This window comes from Ostrinia nubilalis, chromosome 6 (assembly GCF_963855985.1).
Source record: "Ostrinia nubilalis chromosome 6, ilOstNubi1.1, whole genome shotgun sequence".
In the NCBI taxonomy this organism is placed as follows: domain Eukaryota; kingdom Metazoa; phylum Arthropoda; class Insecta; order Lepidoptera; family Crambidae; genus Ostrinia; species Ostrinia nubilalis.
Genome location: NC_087093.1, coordinates 8,952,125 through 8,971,911, shown reverse-complemented (window position 1 = coordinate 8,971,911; position 19,787 = coordinate 8,952,125). Strand labels below are relative to the sequence as shown.

General features: G+C 36.5%; 1 long non-coding RNA gene across 1 annotated transcript in view; it reads right to left on the bottom strand.

Moving 5' to 3' along the window:
- Positions 1-1,701: 1,701 nt before the first annotated feature.
- LOC135072941 (uncharacterized) overlaps positions 1,702-19,787 on the bottom strand; it is a 29,414-nt gene continuing 11,328 nt past the window's right edge. Inside the window, exon 4 of the long non-coding RNA XR_010257528.1 lies at positions 1,702-1,770. This is a non-coding gene — a long non-coding RNA (uncharacterized LOC135072941). The remainder of the gene's footprint in view (positions 1,771-19,787) is intronic.

Below are 19,787 nucleotides of genomic sequence, written 5' to 3'. Positions count from 1 at the left end.
TCACTCCTTGGTTTTACGATAGACGCATCCAATTTCATTTGAAATGATTTGCCTTTTGTACATTAAAATTGTGATGGCTAAAATCTTTATGGCGCATTATGTTTTTGTAACAGCTTGAAACTGGGTTTAATTTGCAACGTTTACGATTATTAACAACTTTATTGTGGGGGTTTACGGCAATTTTAACGTGTTCCTGCCCTCGTCACTACTTTGTTATCGGCATCCGAGTTCTTTGCTTTAAATTTTTGCGGCGAAATTGTACATTACTAACCGTTAAACTGAATGACCTACCTACTATTTTATGAAGTAACTGGAATATATGATAATGTTACTCAAGATATTTATAATGATCGGCCCTACTAGCACGGGCTGCAACTTTATGTGAAGTATCGATATTAATATTGTACAGTGTCGCAAAAAATAGTGTCAAGCCGAAGCCCAGAGGTAGCATGACTAGGGCGCGCATCACCCAATCACCGCAACTTTTGATAGTTTTCGAGTTAAGTATAATTTTTTTTTACGTTTTATTTTTTTTTGTTTTTAGTGTTATGGATGTAAATACTTCTGAATCAGCTAGGCCTAGTATTCATCTAATAATAATTAGGAAATCAGACATGTACCTTAACTATTCGCGTCACAGTAACCAAAAAAGTACCTAAGAATATAAATTTAAAACAATCTTAACTCGAATCAAAAATCGCGGAACATACATGGGATTCGGATAGCTCTAGTGATGCTCTACCTCTGGGCTTCGGCTTGACACTACTTTTTGGGACACCCTGTATGACGTTTTTTTATACTGACCTTATTTCAATACGTTGTATATTTTCAGCTTAGGAGCAAGGTTCAGGTGAGATACAGGCCAAGAGCTTCCTCGTTGTGGATAAAAAAAAAGGTTCTTTGTGGTTTAAGCCAAAAGCTGCTTAGTGTGTGAATTGTGTAAGAGCACCCGAGTGTGCCCTGCACTGCATTGCAAAAAATAAATTTGCTCTCCGCGTATTAGGAAAATACTTACTGTTGTTAGAAAAGTTGTAAATGGAATCTTTACTGTTAATGATAAATGTACAATTTGAATTTAAATAATGTTAATATTTAATAGCCACTAATGGAAGAAAGATCTTAAAACTTTTAATTTCGCGGGTCTAATTCGTTTTTGTAATTAATTACAAGGAAGGAAACTTACATCGTTAAATGGAAAATGAACCGTCCTAATTTTTACGAGGTACGCTTTGCTTTCCCGACTTAGGTGTTTCAATTTGTTATAACAATTGCGATTAATTATAATTTTTGAGTGCAGCTCGTAAATTGTCCAATAAAAAGTTAATTTAACATGGTAAAAGTGCAATTTTTATTCTCCAATCGTCCGCCTTAAACTTTCCAGCGAGAGCCGTTCCTTACGAGAGTTATGAGAGCAACGAGGGGAATATTGGAATTTATTTTTATGAAGCCGGATCCCGACCGAGTTAATCTGTTAATATTGAACATTTTCACCGCGAGTAAACCGCCCTAGGCGACGTAGTAGACGGTATTATAAGCTCGCGTGCGTCATGCGGCTCGCCACGTACTCGTATTGTATTTCACATAGTGTTATCTAATCCGTCGTTAGCTTTTCAATTATTGTCATAGTTTATCATCTGAAGACTGATGCCTTATTGTGGGCGTAGGGTTGCCATGAAGACGTTCAATTTCTTTCAATCCAATTTATGATAACGGAGGGTCCCAATTTTTCTAATCCGCACGGCCGCTTTCCCATTGGGTGAGTACGTAGACCTGAAAATTAAAGAATTAGTTATACAAATGAAGTTTCTAAGCGCACTTCTTACATTTTTACGTACGTAGGTACGTACCTAGTCTTAGTTTTCGCAGAAATATGCATATTTTGGCTTTAGACTAAGAGCTAGTGAACGCCAGACCTACGTTATTTTATAAAGGCTGAAAGTTTGTCAGCGCATGCTCCCAACATAGCTAAGAACCATGGCCAAACATGAAGTTTGGGTCATGGTGGCTTTGGCAGACAGACGGTACTAAAGGTGTGTAAAATACCAACTTAATTACGTCAAAGTATAAAGGCTGATTTTTTTATATTTCCTTCAAAATGTTATTAGAAATGACGTCATGAATTGACAGACACCTACCATGGTGGCAGCCCTTAGCCAGACACCTTAAAGTTCATGAAAATATAGTCCTACTTACGTCATACTATAAAAGCTGATATTTACATAAAATATTTGAACTATCATTTGATGAAGTTTCCTCATCAGCCAGACACTTCTGATGGTTCCTTCGCCTTGCCAGAAAGCTTTTAGGGTGGCTGAAAGTGCGAACGCGAGGCACTATAAATATTGTTTTTTGTACTTTTTCTTAAGTTACTCAAGTATTTAAGTCCGTAAATCATCATCTCATGTTGATGAGCTGATGATGGAAGGTAAGTACAACTCCTTAAGGCTTAGGAGTTGGAGGACAATTCTTTAACCAGTATATTATATAAGTATAGTTTCTAAAGTTATTTGGGTGTTTGCATCAGCTAGTCATCATCACATGTTGATGGAAGGTACAACTCCTTAACGCTTAGGAGTTGTAGGATAATTCACGTCATGCTCCCCGGCGGAACTACATACTTTTGATTTAACTAGTGTAAGTTTCTAAAATAAATCTTTGAAATGTCTATAAAATTCTAGTCCTATTTAAAAAAAACTATGTCACAGGTTTCGCCGTATTTTGTTATTGAAAGTGGTTGCACTGCAGAGTATCTTTCCAGCGAAACCATCACGATGTATCGATTACTATGCATAGTATAATCAAATGTATAGTATCAAATAATACTATAACAATTCTATATTGAATTAGGACCCCCAAATCCTCACTAGAATTTATATATGTCACCGTAAAATTGTGAATTCCGTCAGATTATAATCTGACGTGGTTAAATTACAATCTAACCTAATAGTCCAGTAGAATTAGCTTTTAAATCGGAAATAATTCCTACAAAAGATTTTATTGTTTTAATGGCTTCATTGGTTGCCCATTAAGACTCTCCTAAGTTTTCGACTTCGACGGAGTTGTGCTTAAGTGGTGGGGGCCCCCGAAAGGGGCATTTTTTCGGTTTTCCGGTTATACCGCGTAAAGGACTTACCCTATCAAAAAGTGGTCTTCATGACGGTTGAAGGGCACTTAATCCTGCATTGAATAAGACCAAATTCATATGTTTTGGACAAACCGTTCTCGCGCTAAAGTTCGGCAAAGTAGAAAATATACGTATATTTAATGACCCTCTCCACGTCCAATGGTTTGTTACCCACAGGCTTCCAAGTCTTGAAAAGGGCCACCTCAACCAGTGTAACCCTATCAAGGCTTACGAGCTTGATGCGCCTATCCTTGTTCGTCCCAGCCGTTCCTTAACTGCGGTTGCTGCACCTCTTCCTGGCACTCACCTGAACGATTCTGTGTTACCTACTGTGGCTGCCCCTCTTCCTTGTGTCCTCCTGCATGACTACGTTGCCTAGCCGTATGCCTGGTCTAAGGTTCGACGCCAAAAATCAACAACAACAAGTTCATATTAAAACGCTGAAGAGTTTTTTGTTTGTTTGTTTGAACGCGCTAATCTTAAGAATTACTAGTTTGATTGAAATCATTATTTTTGTGTTGAATAGCTCATACATTGAGGAAGGCTATAGGATATAATATACAATCACTCTACGACTAATAGAGGCGAAGCAGTAAAGAAAAATGTTGCAACCACGGGAAATAGTATTTAAACTATTTTCACTCGTACGAAGTTGATTTTGTGGCGTCGAACCTTGGACCAGGCATATGGCTAAGCAATGAAATCGTACAGGAGGGTACAAGGAAGAGGGGCAGCCACATTAGGTAACACAGAGTCGTTCAGGAGAGTGCCAGGAAGAGGTGCAGCAACCGCAGTTAAGGAACGGCTGGGACGAACAAGGATAAGCGAATCAAACTCGTGAGCCTTGTTAGGGTTACACTGGTTAAGGCGACCCTTTACAAGGCTTGGAAGCATGTGGGTAACAAGCCATTGGACGTGGAGAGGGTCATTAATTATACGTATATTTTCTACTTTGCCGAACTTTAGCGCGAGAACGGTTTGTCCAAAACATATGAATTTGGTCTTATTCAATGCAGGATTAAGTGCCCTTTAACCGTCATGAAGACCACTTTTCGATAGGGTAAGTCCTTTACGCGGTGTAACCGGAAAACCGAAAAAACGCCCCTTTCGGGGGCCCCCACCACTTAAGCACATCTCCGTCGAAGTCGAAAACTTAGGAGAGTCTTAATGGGCAACCAATGAAGCCATTAAAGCAAAAAAATCTTTTGTAGGAATTATTTCCGATTTAATCAATTTTTGTGTTTAATTCTACTGGCCTATAACCTAACCCACTGTTAGTTTACAATCTAACGCGTTATATTATAAACTGACAGAGTTCACAATTTCACGTTGACATATACATGGAATATGTAGTGCCACAAATTTTATCTTCAAAATAGTTGCTAAACGCCTAGAGTAAAGTTCTTAGCAACATTAGCATTAACATAGGTAATGATAATGTTGCTAAGAACTTTACTCTAGGCAACTTTCAGAGGTAATCACTTTAAAATTAGGGATTACCTAAGCCTTAAGGAGTTGTACTTACCTTCCATCATCAGCTCATCAACATGAGATGATGATTTACAGACTCAAATACTTGAGTAACTTAAGAAAAAGTACAAAAAACAATATTTGTAGTGCCTCGCGTTCGCACTTTCAGCCACCCTAAAAGCTGTCTGGCAAGGCGAAGGAACCATCAGAAGTGTCTGGCTGATGAGGAAACTTCATCAAATGATAGTTCAAATATTTTATGTAAATATCAGCTTTTATAGTATGACGTAAGTAGGACTATATTTTCATGAACTTTGAGGTGTCTGGCTAAGGGCTGCCACCATGGTAGGTGTCTGTCAATTCATGACGTCATTTCTAATAACATTTTGAAGGAAATATCAAAAAATCAGCCTTTATACTTTGACGTAATTAAGTTGGTATTTTACACACCTTTAGTACTGTCTGTCTGCCAAAGCCACCATGACCCAAACTTCATGTTTGGCCATGGTTCTTAGCTATGTTGGGAGCATGCGCTGACAAACTTTCAGCCTTTATAAAATAACGTAGGTCTGGCGTTCACTAGCTCTTAGTCTACTTGTATTTATGACCAGCCGCGACATACGATAACGCTTTGTTGTGTCACATTTCATTTACCATTGACCAGTAACCACTTCCATGGCTCTAACTCCAAAATACGACTTTATACTTAAAAGCAAGTTTAAAGTTAAACACAATTATAAAGATAATTCCCTACTCGTATATCGCCAACATAGAGCAGTGTTGACTTGAATGCTCTTTTCAAAGTCGGTAAATTGAATGAAATAACCCAGGTTATCCTAGACTCAGCACTTGAATGTCTGGCTGATGTAGTTTCTATCGTTATTAGATTAAACAGAAAAAGGAATAGTTTGTGAACATGCCGGGAATTTAATTTGGTTTCTTGAGAATTTGATTAAGTTATTCTAGCAATAATTTTATGTATTTTTCATACAATTCAATTATTTTGTGAAAGTGCTTTGGGGGGATTATGAAGGATAATATAAGTCTTTATAAATCCCCAAATTGTTTCTGAACATAATAATATCAGCATACACAGAGTGAAATTGAAATTGTTGGCCTTTTAAAATGAGACTTTACTCATGATTTGTATTAGTGTGCTCATAAAGAGTGTGTAAAACGATTTTTCGAGGTTTTAATTGTTGCCATTTTAACTCATTGTATTTGTCTCATATTTGAGGAATGTAGGTACTATCATGAGTAGAGTCTTATTTATAAGGATGCCAACGATTTCAATTGCACCCTGTATCAGGTTTTTTTCACAAGACATACTCGTATTTCCAGACATAAAGCCGGTCTACAAAAACACTTGAGTCCCAGCGTTCGATAAAGCATAATTATGGGGTAGAAGTAAATGGCAGCGGCAGGCAGCGCGACGGTGGCGCCATCCATCACGGCCCGGACAGACCACTTAGCCAATGTCCACCGGCGGACGTAACCCTCGCCGACCTCTTGCCAAATAGACCGATTCGAATTTTTTTAACGCACCACAATATTATTATTCGTACTACTGACTCTATCTTGGTTCGGTCATTAAGTAAGAGTTAATTAGGTCATCGATTGTGATACTATTTATACCTACATACTTGGATATTTTTCACTTCGATATTATTAGAGCTGTGAAAATACCTCAAGAGGGAAATAGTGCACGGAGGTTATTCAATAAAACTGGGTTACGAAATGTCTGAATATGAACCGAGTTCGCCTGCACCCGATGACGTCTAGATGTAAATAATATTTGTAAATAAATAATGACTATTGAATTTAAAGATTCATCGGTTCGTGCCAATAAGTAGACAATCTTGCAAACCAATAAGGTCGATCCATAATATGTAATTGATTCCTAGAGCCTTAAAAAGAGTAATCAATCCACATTTAAAAAAAGTTAAATGTGGAGATTATCGAGACTTATTAGTCTTTGTTTTAGTGAATTTTCATCTCGTACAAAAATGCAAGTTTTGCGGATTATACTTACTTAAGATATATAATTTGATTTCGACGTGTTAAATAACACCGTCAATACGATGCGTCGCGATAGGTAACAGATTGTATCCCTGGCTTACAGCGGGTTCCATCTCGGCCGACATGAGATGCATCATGTGGTATTACTGCCTGAGAAATTGCTGGAAGCCGACTTCGCTGGGGCCGTAACGTCAAACGTCCGTCATTCGAAACAAATTTAGAAGACCGAAATATTTGGGCCTGTGGTTTTTAGGGGAGCTAAAATTAATGATCAAGAGAAAGAGCGTTTTCTATTTGGCATAATTGAAGTTCACAAAAATCTGCTCAGTCTTTATAATCTCGACTCGGTTGTACGTATATGAATCCCGTAGTTGCTGAATAAGTGTCAACTTAACCATCTTACTTTAACTTTAACAGACGTCAAAAATCTGTCAAACTCCTTATAAAACACCGGCCATAGTTATAGTTACGTTTAATGTTAGATGTTGCAACTCAGCCTATATGTTTCGTGGCTATGGACAGAATCGAATTAACGTGTTTTTGATTAACTGCAATTTAACAATCCATGTTCATCTAAAGTCATTAAATATTTTATCACTTAATGATAAGTAGCTACTTACTTATAGTGCCATAGTGTTTTATTTAAGTTGATACATACAAAGCACGAAACAGGGTTTCAAGAAGATTAAATACTTAAACCTTCTTATTAATTTTCTCCCGCTATAATAACTTCTACATTCAGAAAAGAACAAAAATATAAAATTCACCCCAGCTTGTTTACCGAGTAAAAGGCCACCAGCACAGAGTTAAAGTGTATTTAGTTCCAGCTCTACAAGAAGTTTCGTGGCGCGAAGGCATAAAGGTACGTACTATAAACGACATTTAGCAAGAAATATAATGCCGAGGTTTCTTAAAAACGGTGTGAACTGTACTTTGTAAAAGATAACTTTAATTTTCACGCTTTTCGAGCTCCTTTGAGTAGTAATCTCCCGATCACTAAGTCGATTGAGAAAATTCGTTCACGGTACTTTCTTTTCACTTAAAAACTTTCTATAAATCAGATTATATTTGAAAAATATGTTATGCATAATATTACTATGACGAAACATTAAAAAACTGTTTGACTTATTCATTGCGTGGGTGCCGTATTTTATAAACATTACGTAAAATGTTATGATAACTTTTTGATTTAATATTTTGTTGGCGATATATTGAAGTAAACATTTTATAAAGTCATGTGTGTTCCACAAACAAAGAAACAATTGTAAATTTACATGGTGAAATAAATGGGTATTTATTTACGTTGTATAAATAATTTAATATCTGAATGAATAGGTTTAAAGAAGTCGGTTAATAACTACCACTACGGACTACCTTACAATACAACTGGCCAGACACGCACTGGACATACTTTATGACGTTAACAACAATAAAGATTGATAATTAATTTCAAAACCAAAATTTAAATATAGCCTTTACAGTCAAATTAAAATCCTAGAAAATAGCTTGTCTTGAGTCCCATGAATAAATAATGCCACGTTTGCACGCAACCTGCATTTTTGTTAGCGAACACAAAATGAAAACTTGTGTTTTAGAATACATACCTACATTTATTCATAGCGTACATAAAATATTTAATTTATTGGTTGTTGTTGAAGTTCTTATATACAGTGTGTCCGGGCATGTAGTGATCAAACTTTAAGGGCGTAATCTATGGACAATTTTATCAATGAAAATACTTTAAATTTGGGGCCTGACCCATTTCTCGAAAAATTACATCGATTTAAGTTTTTAATTTTTAGTTTACACCTCTTCTTTAAAAAACAAGTGAAAGATGGGTCAGGCCCCAAATTTTAAGTATTTTCATCGATAAAATTGTCCATAGATTACGCCCTTGAAGTTTGATCACTACATGCCCGGACACACTGTATTACTTGAAGCTCAGGGTAGTGCTGATGTCATAGTCAAAGGTCGATATGCAGTCTCTTCGCGGAATGACTGGTCTATCCTAGGTTTGACCAAAGCCTTCGGGCCAACCCCGAAGTGAATTCTTATTTCGGCCTTTTACTTAGTCAAACCTAGAAGTGCCTAAACTGTTCAGTCAAACTTCGAAACTAAAATAATCTCTTTCGGGCTTTGCCTAGTCAATCCTAGAAACGACTGGCAGACTCGGTCAAAAGTAGACGCAGCGTTACAGAGGCCGGCAGCAATTATAGAAAACCGACCAAGTTCGAATCGGATTCACGTACGAAGGGTTCTGTACGACTCTTTTATTGTTATATGCCGAATGGGGATGATTTTTAAAGTGACTATAAAACTAAATATTTTGGGAAAGGCATGAGATACAGCCTGGTGCCAGACAAACAGCGAAGTCATAGTAATTGGGTTCCGTTTTTACCCTTAATCCTTTAAGGTACAGAACCCTAAAAATAATAATTTCAAGATCGGTTTAGAAACACTGATAAACTACCGCAGTAAAAAAGTTTAGTTATTCGTATTCGTTCCTTCACCTAAAGAGAGAAACGGTCGGTAAAGTCTATGTAATAAGTTTAATATCAAAATAAAGTGTAGTTTAGTTTAAAGTCTTAATTGAGGTTTGACTAGGCAAACCCCGATTTCATTAAATTCAGTTTCGAAGTTTGACTGACCAAATTAGTCTCTCCTAGGTTTGACTAACATTCTTTAGTCAAAGGCCGAAATGTTTGGGCTTTGACTAAGACTTCTAGTCAGACCTGAGGATTGACTAGTCAAACCTAGGAGCGCCTGAGCTTCGAGGTTTGACTATAACACTGATGTAAGTTAATTTTACGAATTTTAGTAACGGGCAAGAGCGAACCTATTTTTTTTAAATTTTTGTAGTAAATATGAGTTCATTCCTCTTTTTAATTGATGTTAAGGGTTAAAAGGTTTTAAAAATTTCTAGGAACCAGTCGTTATAATAATAAATGAAAATTTTCAGCTGGAATAATATATGTCAAGCATGTCAATATTAGTAGTAGTAAAATAGATAGAACATTAAAACAACACAAACCACAAAGGTATTCAAAAGCTTGGTGATTAAACCTAATTTTGGGTCCTTATTTGGCATCGATATTGACGGTTCGTCGCAACTGACGGTTTACACAGACCACAGGATTCTACGCGGTGGATGTTCAGTGCTGCTCAAATTATACACGCGACTGTTCCGTGTAATTTCACAAACATGACTATGAGCTCTCACAGTGCGCGTGGACGCACAGGGTCACCCACGATCAAATCACAGAGCTCTATTCAGCGCTGTGCGTTCAATTTACTGCGTTACTTAAGCAAGCATCGTTTGTGAATATAAAGCTTGCTGTGATGCGGACTAAGATTCCTTTCTCTCTATGTGCAAAGTTTAAGAAGACCAAGTCAAATCTGTTCACATTACTGCTATTTATATTCTTGGACAGTTATGGTAGAAATGGAAATGATGATAAGATAATCATTTTTGAGATCAGTAAAACGATTATTCACCAATTAGATTTACAGTGTTAATATCAAATCACACAAGTGCATATTCACATGGAAAATCTAGGCAATGCCGGGTGTTTGCCTCGGGCGTCGTCGGTTCATCGCACACAATTAGACCACACGGCTTCACGCGGCTGACGGTCGCTGATCAATGGATGAACGGGGGATTTACTGGCGGCCATTACACGCTCATGCAAGTGTCATAGAATGCCATCAGTCAAGCTAGTTGATAATTCAGTAGCAGTAGGACCTATCACCAGTTCTCATCATATCAGATGTTAATCCACATAATCTATGCAAAAGTAACTCTGTCTGTCTGTCTGTCCTGCTTTCACGTAAACCACTGAAGCGATTTTGATGAAATTTGGCATGGAGATAGTTTGAGTCCCGGGAAAGGACATAGGATAGTTTTTATCCCAGTTTTTGAAACAGGAACGCGCGTGATAATGTTTTTCTGTGACAGACAAAATTCCACGCGGGCGAAGCCGCGGGCGGAAAGCTAGTATCTTATAAAAAGGTAACAAATAAAAAAGATAACCAGCAACCTGCCTGTTACTTCTATTTGAGACCTGAGAAGTCTGTAGTTTATCTGATAAATAAGTTCCTAAAAGGCTTTCAGGGAATTAATCATTAAGTGAAGTAGTTCCTTAATGTGGAAGACTAATGTCTGCAAGAAGTTACATGATACTTTTCTCTGTTCTAACATGCACTCATTAGTTTTAATGACATTGGCATTTGCACAGCCGTTAATTGTTATCATCAGTTACTTTATAAACCGTTTGGAGTCTAAAGAAATTGAAATTCTCCTAAACCTAATTACTACCTAGAAACCTAATTGACGGTTAATCTGAATAGGTACCTAATTTGGCGGTGAATGCTGAGTATTAATACTAATAGATAATAATGATGTAAGAATTATTCGGAATCACATTGAATACATTTTGATCTGCATTTTCACGATTCAGTTTTGAACTAAAGTCAAAACCAGTACCTACCTTCCAAACAGGGTGTATAAACATTACCTATAGGTAAAACCGTTTACGTTTTTATTTTCAGAAGGCTAACGATTCGACAGTGAGCTTTATTTGTTTAACGATCAGAAAGCCTTATAAGTACCTATTTTCCAGAAAGTAAATGTCCTTGTACATTTCATTTTCCTTTGGACCGTAGCCCGGGCCAGCCTGTATACCACGGCAACCATATTGTCGCTGGCAGCAGCGAGGCAGTGATGCTATTTTCGCTCCACCGCTTCTGTCGCCGTGCTCAGCTGTTTGAGGACGAGCCCAAATCGAGTTACATTTAATTGGTCGTGCATACGCCATACGGCGATGCTGACGCGGCGAAGACAGTGCATCCTGCTCGCTGCGAAACTAGAAACAACGATCGCAATGACCTAGATATCTAAAATCGATTAAGACATTTTTGCTGCAATCCGTGAGAAATATGGCCGGCTTGAATAAAGTTATCTGAATCCAAGGATGAGTTATTGTTTATTATTTCATTTTTAACTTTTATCTGTTTCAGAATATGCTGAGTTTCACCTTTTCACTACAAAAACGGGTAGGCAAGTTTAAACTCCAATTGGGGTAAATCAGTGCCTTGTCTGGTTTTATTATTTGGACTGGACTTTAAAAACATATCCCTCTTTCTGGCGCAGTCGGGTAAAAAGGAAAGACTCATAAGACCTTGAAACTATATTTAGGTCTGGAATACATTATATTGCCAATTTAATCGAAGGCATTCAAACAAATTTAGAATTAATCATGAAGTCTGATAGGCAACCATATAACTGAAATGCCTACAGGTAAGCAATTACGTATTTGTATAGGGATATAAATTGAAATGTACGTGGAACCAGTACAATTACCGCTTGAAGCTAACTTTTGCTCTCGTTTAAGTGCTCATAAATTAAAATGTATTGGTTAAATGAACCATAGTATATTATAGCATCATAATATAATTGTTGCCTGCGGCTTTGTGCGCATGAAGTTGTGTTTCTATCAAAAATATCCTAGTAACTGTTTTCATCATCAAAAAATTGATTTTTTTTATTATAAGTTTTCACACAAGTTCGTCGGTCCACATCGTAAAGGTAGCAGGAAAGCGCTGGACGCAGGCCGCTATTTACCAACCGGGCAACATGGAAAGCATTGAGAGAGGCCTATGTTCAGCAGTGGACGTCTTGTGGCAGAGATGATGATGATGATTATAAGCTTTAAGCCCATTCAGAAAAGAAACTTTTGAAATTAGTTTTTAACATTTAAGTAAAATAAATATGTAATTTGTTAACCCTATATTTGAACTATGTAGACTCAGAAATTTCAGTTCAGTGCACATACGAACATAATAAAACATACCTAATTTAATATTGGTTACATCGCCCGTAGTAGTATAATGAGATAAATATTGATTAGGTACTTTCAAGCTTTGTGAAAATGTGTTCTTGTAGTTTTCATTTTGAGGTCCTAGACAAAATGTCACTTTAGTTTCCGTTTTGTTGATTAGTAGACCGCAGACCTTAATAAATTTTAAAGACCGTTAAGAACAATGGTTTCTTACTTAGGAAATGGGAATCTCCCATTTGCCGCTCCGTGTCTAGACATCTGCAACATGGACATCTGGGCGTGGCGTTATTTATCGGCAATATTATTTTGTAGTTTTGGAAACTTGCGTATCGTATTACTCGTAAAATTACGAGTTCTCTACACCGGATCGCGTTGAGAGCACGTCTCGCCAAGTTTTCGCCCTCACTCCAGGGAAATCGCACCGATTGTAAACTTTTTCGAATCTTTCCTTGTATCTTCGCGAAACCATAATTCTTTGGATTAAAACAAACACGAATCCACGTGGGGATTATGATTGTACGTAATATGGTTATTTATGTTATTTGATCGCTCTGGGAAATCTTTTGTTGGAACCAGCCAAGATTCTGTAGGTATTATCAAGAAATTATACGGCTGTATTAAGTAATCGATTTATTTGAGAAAACTTTCCCAACAAGATCGTTTACAGTATAATATACTTTAGCAACTTATTCAGTTACCACGAAATTAATTAATATATTAAGTTGCTCCCTTCGACTCCTGCCCGCAGTGTAGCTTACAAAATTTTAGTTATTCGGCAATGATACTTTAATCACTATTCTATCACCCTTGAGATAAAGTACCTAAGTTACTATTATTGTTTATTCCGACAATAATACCTTCTATAGGAATCCATTCTCTGTTAGTTTTGTATTCAAGTACCTTTACCCACTGAATGAATGAAAGGAACACAGATAATATAATTAAGAATAAAGGCTTTTATTTTAAGATCACAAACGTTTCCCGAGGGATGCTCGACTGCGACTCTCCGAGACAATACGAATAAAATTTGTATTTTATTTATGAATTTTGGGCAGATTGTAGATGAATGAAAATCGACTAATCTCACAGATAGATCAAGGTGATTAAGTACTTCTTGAATTTTTTCTCATAAAGCACTTATATTACGAAAAATCGTTCTTTGATAAATCCATTACTTTCGTAAATAACTATTTTAATGTGTTTAAAAATAAATAAGATGAAGGGGAATTTTATACCTCCTATAATTTTAGCTTCTAAAGAATATAAAAAGCAAAAGGGCTATTTTGATGTTTAACAAGAATAAACGTAAAACTAAAGTTCTCATCAATGTGTACTGATACAATGTAAGTTCGAATACACGGTCCTTTTTCAGTTTGGTAATATTACCCGCCTAATTCTGTGGTTTCGTGAATCTCGAAATAAAACCGCACGCCCGCAACCGCAAAGGGCTTGGGAAATAGTTTGCCCGTCCCTCCTGTTCTTAGTTTTCATATCGCTATACCTATTTCGAATCATAGGCTGGGTTGCACCATTTAACTTTGACTTTAACAAACGTCAAAGATCTGTCAAAGTCCATACAAAATACACCGGTTATCGTTATAGCTACGGTTAAAGTTTGGTGGTGCAACTCAGCCGTAGTATGTGTTATAGAGTGACGGACGGAGTGCTCAATGAAATGAGGATTAAAGGGCTATTTCGTCTCCAAGACAACCTATCAGTTTACAAAACACAATGCTAGTATTCCAATCACTTTGTATACTTAACCGTCAGGTAACAGATTATGCTAAATAAAAGCTTTTTCTTACTACATAAAATGCCACCGTCTTTTGCTTGATGTGCTCTCGTTTGTACATTTGTCTGTATCGTTTATCGAAATACGAGTGTGTGACATAAAAATAATACAGCCTAATATTTTGTCAATAAAACCGAACGATGATACGCACCAACAACTTTCACGATGACGTATCAAATGCTAAGCCAGTTACGTGTCTCGGGACGTCAAAAACAACGTGATCCGCGAAAGACAAACCCCCGGGGCTTAAGCGGGTACGTGAGCCGGGTACTGTGGACATTATAACCAGTTTAAGCCCCGACTCAAAGATCCATTCGGAATTGCAATTAGAACAAGTATCATCAGCGCATACCATTATAGAGTAACTACTCGTATAGTCAGTCACTACTTTATTCAATTTATGATTTGGGGTACCTGATAACTTTTTGTATTGTTCTGTTTGCCCTCCCGGTTTTATTCGTGATAATTTTAGATTCCATAAAACATTGAGCCTTTTTGGATGAAGTTGTAAAAGAGTGTTCATGGAATTTGTACGAGTATTTTCATTTTCAAATATCTAGGTTCATTTATTTATAATAGCCCTCTGTAATGAAATTACAGTGCTCGCCAATATAATTTAGCAATTTTGCGAAATAACCTAATAAAACAGACTAAACAGAGACTAGATTGGTCTCTTTGTACTGTGCTTTATAGGTCTACACAGATAGGTAATTTGATGTCAACATTGCGCGGATTACGGATAAAATTTAATAATCTTGTCGGTATTGTAGATATTCCCTGTTGTTTGAAATCAAATAAATGAAAAATGGCTTATAAGTAGCTTAGGGTTAAGTTTATAACACTGGTCTACTATGTATTTACTGAGGCAGTTTCACTGTAGGTACCATAAGTATTTTCGATATTATTTCCGAGTATTTCAAGCGTCTAAGTATAGTCATAGAGAAACGTATTCTATACAATAACAACGCAGAATAACATAATTGTGATTACCATTAAGGAAACTCAATCTTATTTATCAACCTAAATTAGCCTCAAGGCAGTGATAAGGAAATGCAACACCCGACTAGTGCCAACTGCATTTACCTTGCATTATGCAAGACTAAATCCAAGGCGAATGGCGAAACCAAAACTCTGTTAAAATGCTGAATTTGTAACTGGTGCTAATGTTATGATGTTAAGATAAAACGTAATTTGTGTTTAGGTTAATGTTGTTTGTTACTAAAGGTAATTGAGGCAGTAAATGTTTTCTGGAATATTATTTGAACTTTGAACGAAATAGCAGTAAAATATAATTATTTAAATACACATTTAATTTAGGTACATTTTGGGATCTATTTAACTTAAAAGGTTATTTAAGATGAGCCCTCAGGTGAGATTCAACCCTGGCTGTTAATTTATCGAAGTTAATGACAGCAATCGTCCAAAACAGCTTTCAAATCTATCTGACAACTGCTGGACCTGACGAAAGTAGAATCGAATAGAATAGAATGGACTTTATTGAACAATTTATAAATAACAATAGGCCTGGGCCAATAGGTCAAATGCTCGTAAGGGCATGTCAAGAAGCTGGTCTTCCACGGAAGTCAGAAAATGATGATTTTTCTTTACAATTACCACAGCTGGCAATCCCCGATGGTGAAATCAACAATAAAACTATTCAACCACTATTGGAAAGGTACAGTTTTGATAATTGTACAACAGAAATGATTTCCAAAACGTTTGCATAAAACTTAATGGCGGATTGCGGCCGCGTTGAAGTACTGGCAGCGATTCGCATTGTGCCATCTGCTCACATTTAGATCCCTTATAAAATGTTACTGCGCATTATCACACGTGAATATGGCCGGGCCCGCGGTTATTTCGAAACGTTACCTTTTTATGGCACTAATGGAAAATACTGTTTAGCTTCCGAGTGATACGTTTCTTTTACGCACTCCGTCCCGGCCAATCGCGGCGACGATGACGCACGCTCTTCTGGAGGTTCCTTGGATTTTTGTGATCGTTCTGAGATAAAGAATACCTAAGGATATGAACAAATATCGAAGACCTTTTTACAAACGGCTGATTAGAAATTAATTGTAATTTAGAAGTCCCTTGAAGTTTTGGAATACGAGTATAATAAATCACCTAATGTATATGTCCCCCTACTATTTTCTTTTTACCCTCAAACTTTAACTACAATTTGTTAGCACGCAAGAGACAGGTTTGTAAGGGCGTCAAAGATTTACTACCACTCACGTAATCTTTGTCTGCTACAATAATACAACCGAAATTTATAGGATATTGATAAAATAGCTTTACTTTCATTACAACAAACGTGATTGTATCTGACAAATATCTAACCAACATTGTTAGCCAGTCCAAATAACACGTAATAACAAATGTATTGAGAAGATTCAGTGAAGCCGAGTGTGAGCTTCAGCGTATATCAAAGTAAGGTTGTGCAAATGACCATATAAATCATGCTGAGTGACGTTAAATTGACATATCAGAGTCATAAATCAAAAGGGAATACCATAAGAGAACAAGTTTTGACAAGGCACTTAGCACGGTTGAGGACAAAATGGTTTTTCGTAAAATTCGCTTGAACGTGTAAGGTAGAGAAAATGCGAGTGAGGCGTACTCAAAGCGTAATAGCTTACACGTAGCCGGCTAATGTACCACGCCGTAGTCACACACTTGAGTTCATATAAGCGATAATTTTACAACGTCTTACACCAGAAAGATTTTACGTCATGAAACTCTTTCAGACATTATTTTTTCTCTTCTCACGCTGATCGCAAAAAGCATTGTGTTATGATTAATTTCGACTGCTGTTTATCTTAAAAATTATGTCGCGTTTAAATCATGATGAACTCGAGAGTGGGGCTCAACGGCACTTGAAACGACTTTACGCAGAGTCTTAATTAAATCATGTGATGAAATCCCTTAATTTAAAAGGGATTCCAGTTGCTGAAGTACTTTTAAAAGGGTTGAAGAGAATTTTCTTTTACAACACTCATGCAATTTTGTTTTATTATTTTGGACTTCTATTTTGGTATTGTTTTATTAAAATTTTACTTTAATAAGTTTATTTGCTAGGAATCCTCTCAGTAGTCGGAATTTAGGTTTTGAAGTGATGAATATGGTAACTCGGTCACTCAGACGTCGATTCCAATCAGTGTGAGAGCTGAATTGGGTGAAGGTGCGCATGTTAATTAAATTCCTTTGCTGTGAATGTTTTACTCATTTTTATTTCTTCCAAACCGAACACAAAAAGAAAAACGTTTATTATTTAGGCTTGACTGAAAATACGTGTGGTGAAACAATTATTTTAATTATTCTAACCTTTTAACTTTATTATTAGCAGACGTAAACTGGAGCAGTTAATAGCTTACTAAATATTTATGTCCAGAGCAGACCTGGTAAAATGAGACTAGTTTAGTTTCGGCGCTAGCCCGGTTCATTTAAAAGGTCACTTTTCCAGACCAACTTATATTGTGACCTAGTAATGAGATCACTTCAATTTAGGCACTAACAGACCGCTGTGCCGCGTCAACCATAGAAAATAACTGGCTATCGATATTGAAAGTTTAATGCAAAGTTTTCATAATAAGCCAGAAAAACAAAAAAAAAATTCACAGTTTTAGTAGATACATCAGCGTTTTTTATTGTAATAATAAAGACTAACCAATGGTTATTTTGAGGTCGCGAGTGAACAAGGTCCCTCTCCGATTCGTTACATCCACAGGACAAAAGTAAATGAGAATTGTCCTTAATTGGAATTGTAAATGAGTCTTGAGGCGCTTTCTTGTCGGTTGAACGCCCGTGCCGCCATCTCAGTAGAATAAACTGTGATGATTTCATTTAAATTAATTCTGCGCACTAAGGACGGGAACTTTGAATTGAGACGTCGACCGTTTGTAGTAACCGTGCCCGTTCCCGCCATCAGATAGTATAAAAACATTTCGCGGAATTGACATAAAAAATATCGTACTTACCTTGCATTAACGAAGGAACTCTTCGGAAACGAGACAAAAGGTAACAAATAACAATTTCTTTGTTTCAAAAATAACATTTTGAGTCATTGTTTTTGTTATGAAATTAAAGCGAATGGATGCAGAAATAATTTTATACATACCATTTATTTCATGGAGTGGAACGAAGAGGTATTATTATTTTACATTGTGATCAGGCGTCGTTGACGATTATTAAAATATTTAAGACCTCGATCCAAGGTTTGACTGTTTTTTTTTAAATCAACAGGAAATAAATTCATCGTTAATTTTATAATAAATATTCAATGTTGTATGTAAACACGGTCAGTAGGTGTAGTTATTCAAAACGTACGAATTTGTACTCGCCTCCGAAACTCAGGTTCGCACCTGGTGCTTTCACCTTCGTCATAACTTGACGCGGGTCAGATGCATTAGTCACAACTGTGTAAGACATGGAGTACCTAAGCCCGACAAAAAATATACTCTATATGTGAATTACAGTTACTCCTACCTTTAAGAAAGAGAAACAATGTTTGCTGAAAATATTGCAGCTAACACTTATTTAGGCTGTTTAATTATTGGTGTTATTAAAATTTTATTCTTTATGTAGAAAGGACGAGACAAGATTCCCTTAGTCCAATGATAGGTACGAATCACAATACAAAATAATGAAATAAAAGCCTACTTATACAATGTAGAACCACTTCTTGGAATGCTCAAATTAGAAAGACCTTACTCGAGCTTCTAGACAATGTATTGTTTTGCTAAAGATTTCGATTTGATAAAGTCTTATTCGACCATTTTGTGCGTAATTTGGGAATATAAGTAGCCAAGCGGTTGCTATCTTAAATCGCAATGGAATGATACATTCTCTGCAGGCACTGACCTGCGTACCTTAGGTCATGACCCTGGATTTCAGTGGGTCCCTACCGACCGAGGAAAAATAAAAATCTTTTAGTTAAAATATGTATAATTTCTTTCAATGACAAAGGCCACTTCCCTTGAGTTATTAATTATACTCAAAAAATAAAATCATTTGTTTATAAAAGAGATAATCTGAGACGGTAAGAGGAGTTGCTTAAACAAGTTGTTTGTTTAAGGATTAAAAACACAAAATAAGACTTTAATGCTCTTACACAAAAACTCTATTTAACTTTTAATCCTCTAAAATGCACTCGGAGGATTAACGAAGTTGAACAGTGACTTGTAGCCGGTAATTTGGACGGCTTATTAGATACCACTCTGTAAGATTTGTAAATTAATTTAAATTTTGGTTAACTCTTCAATGTACTCGTATTTGTGAGTTTTTTGACTTATCAAAAGCATTCTTGAATTCATTAATCGTATCGTGTGTTTTAGTATACAAAAATGTAAGACGACATGTTATATGAATATAATTGTTTATTAAAATATTAATTAAATATTGTTGTCAGAAAGTGCGAAATAAATAGATTGGTGGCCAATGTTGACCAACGGCGTAAGCTTAAAGCTGCGCATAACTTTACTCGTAGTATACAACGATACTGTAGCTTCGTAGCAGCTCGTAGCATCGTAGCGACTACGGCTTA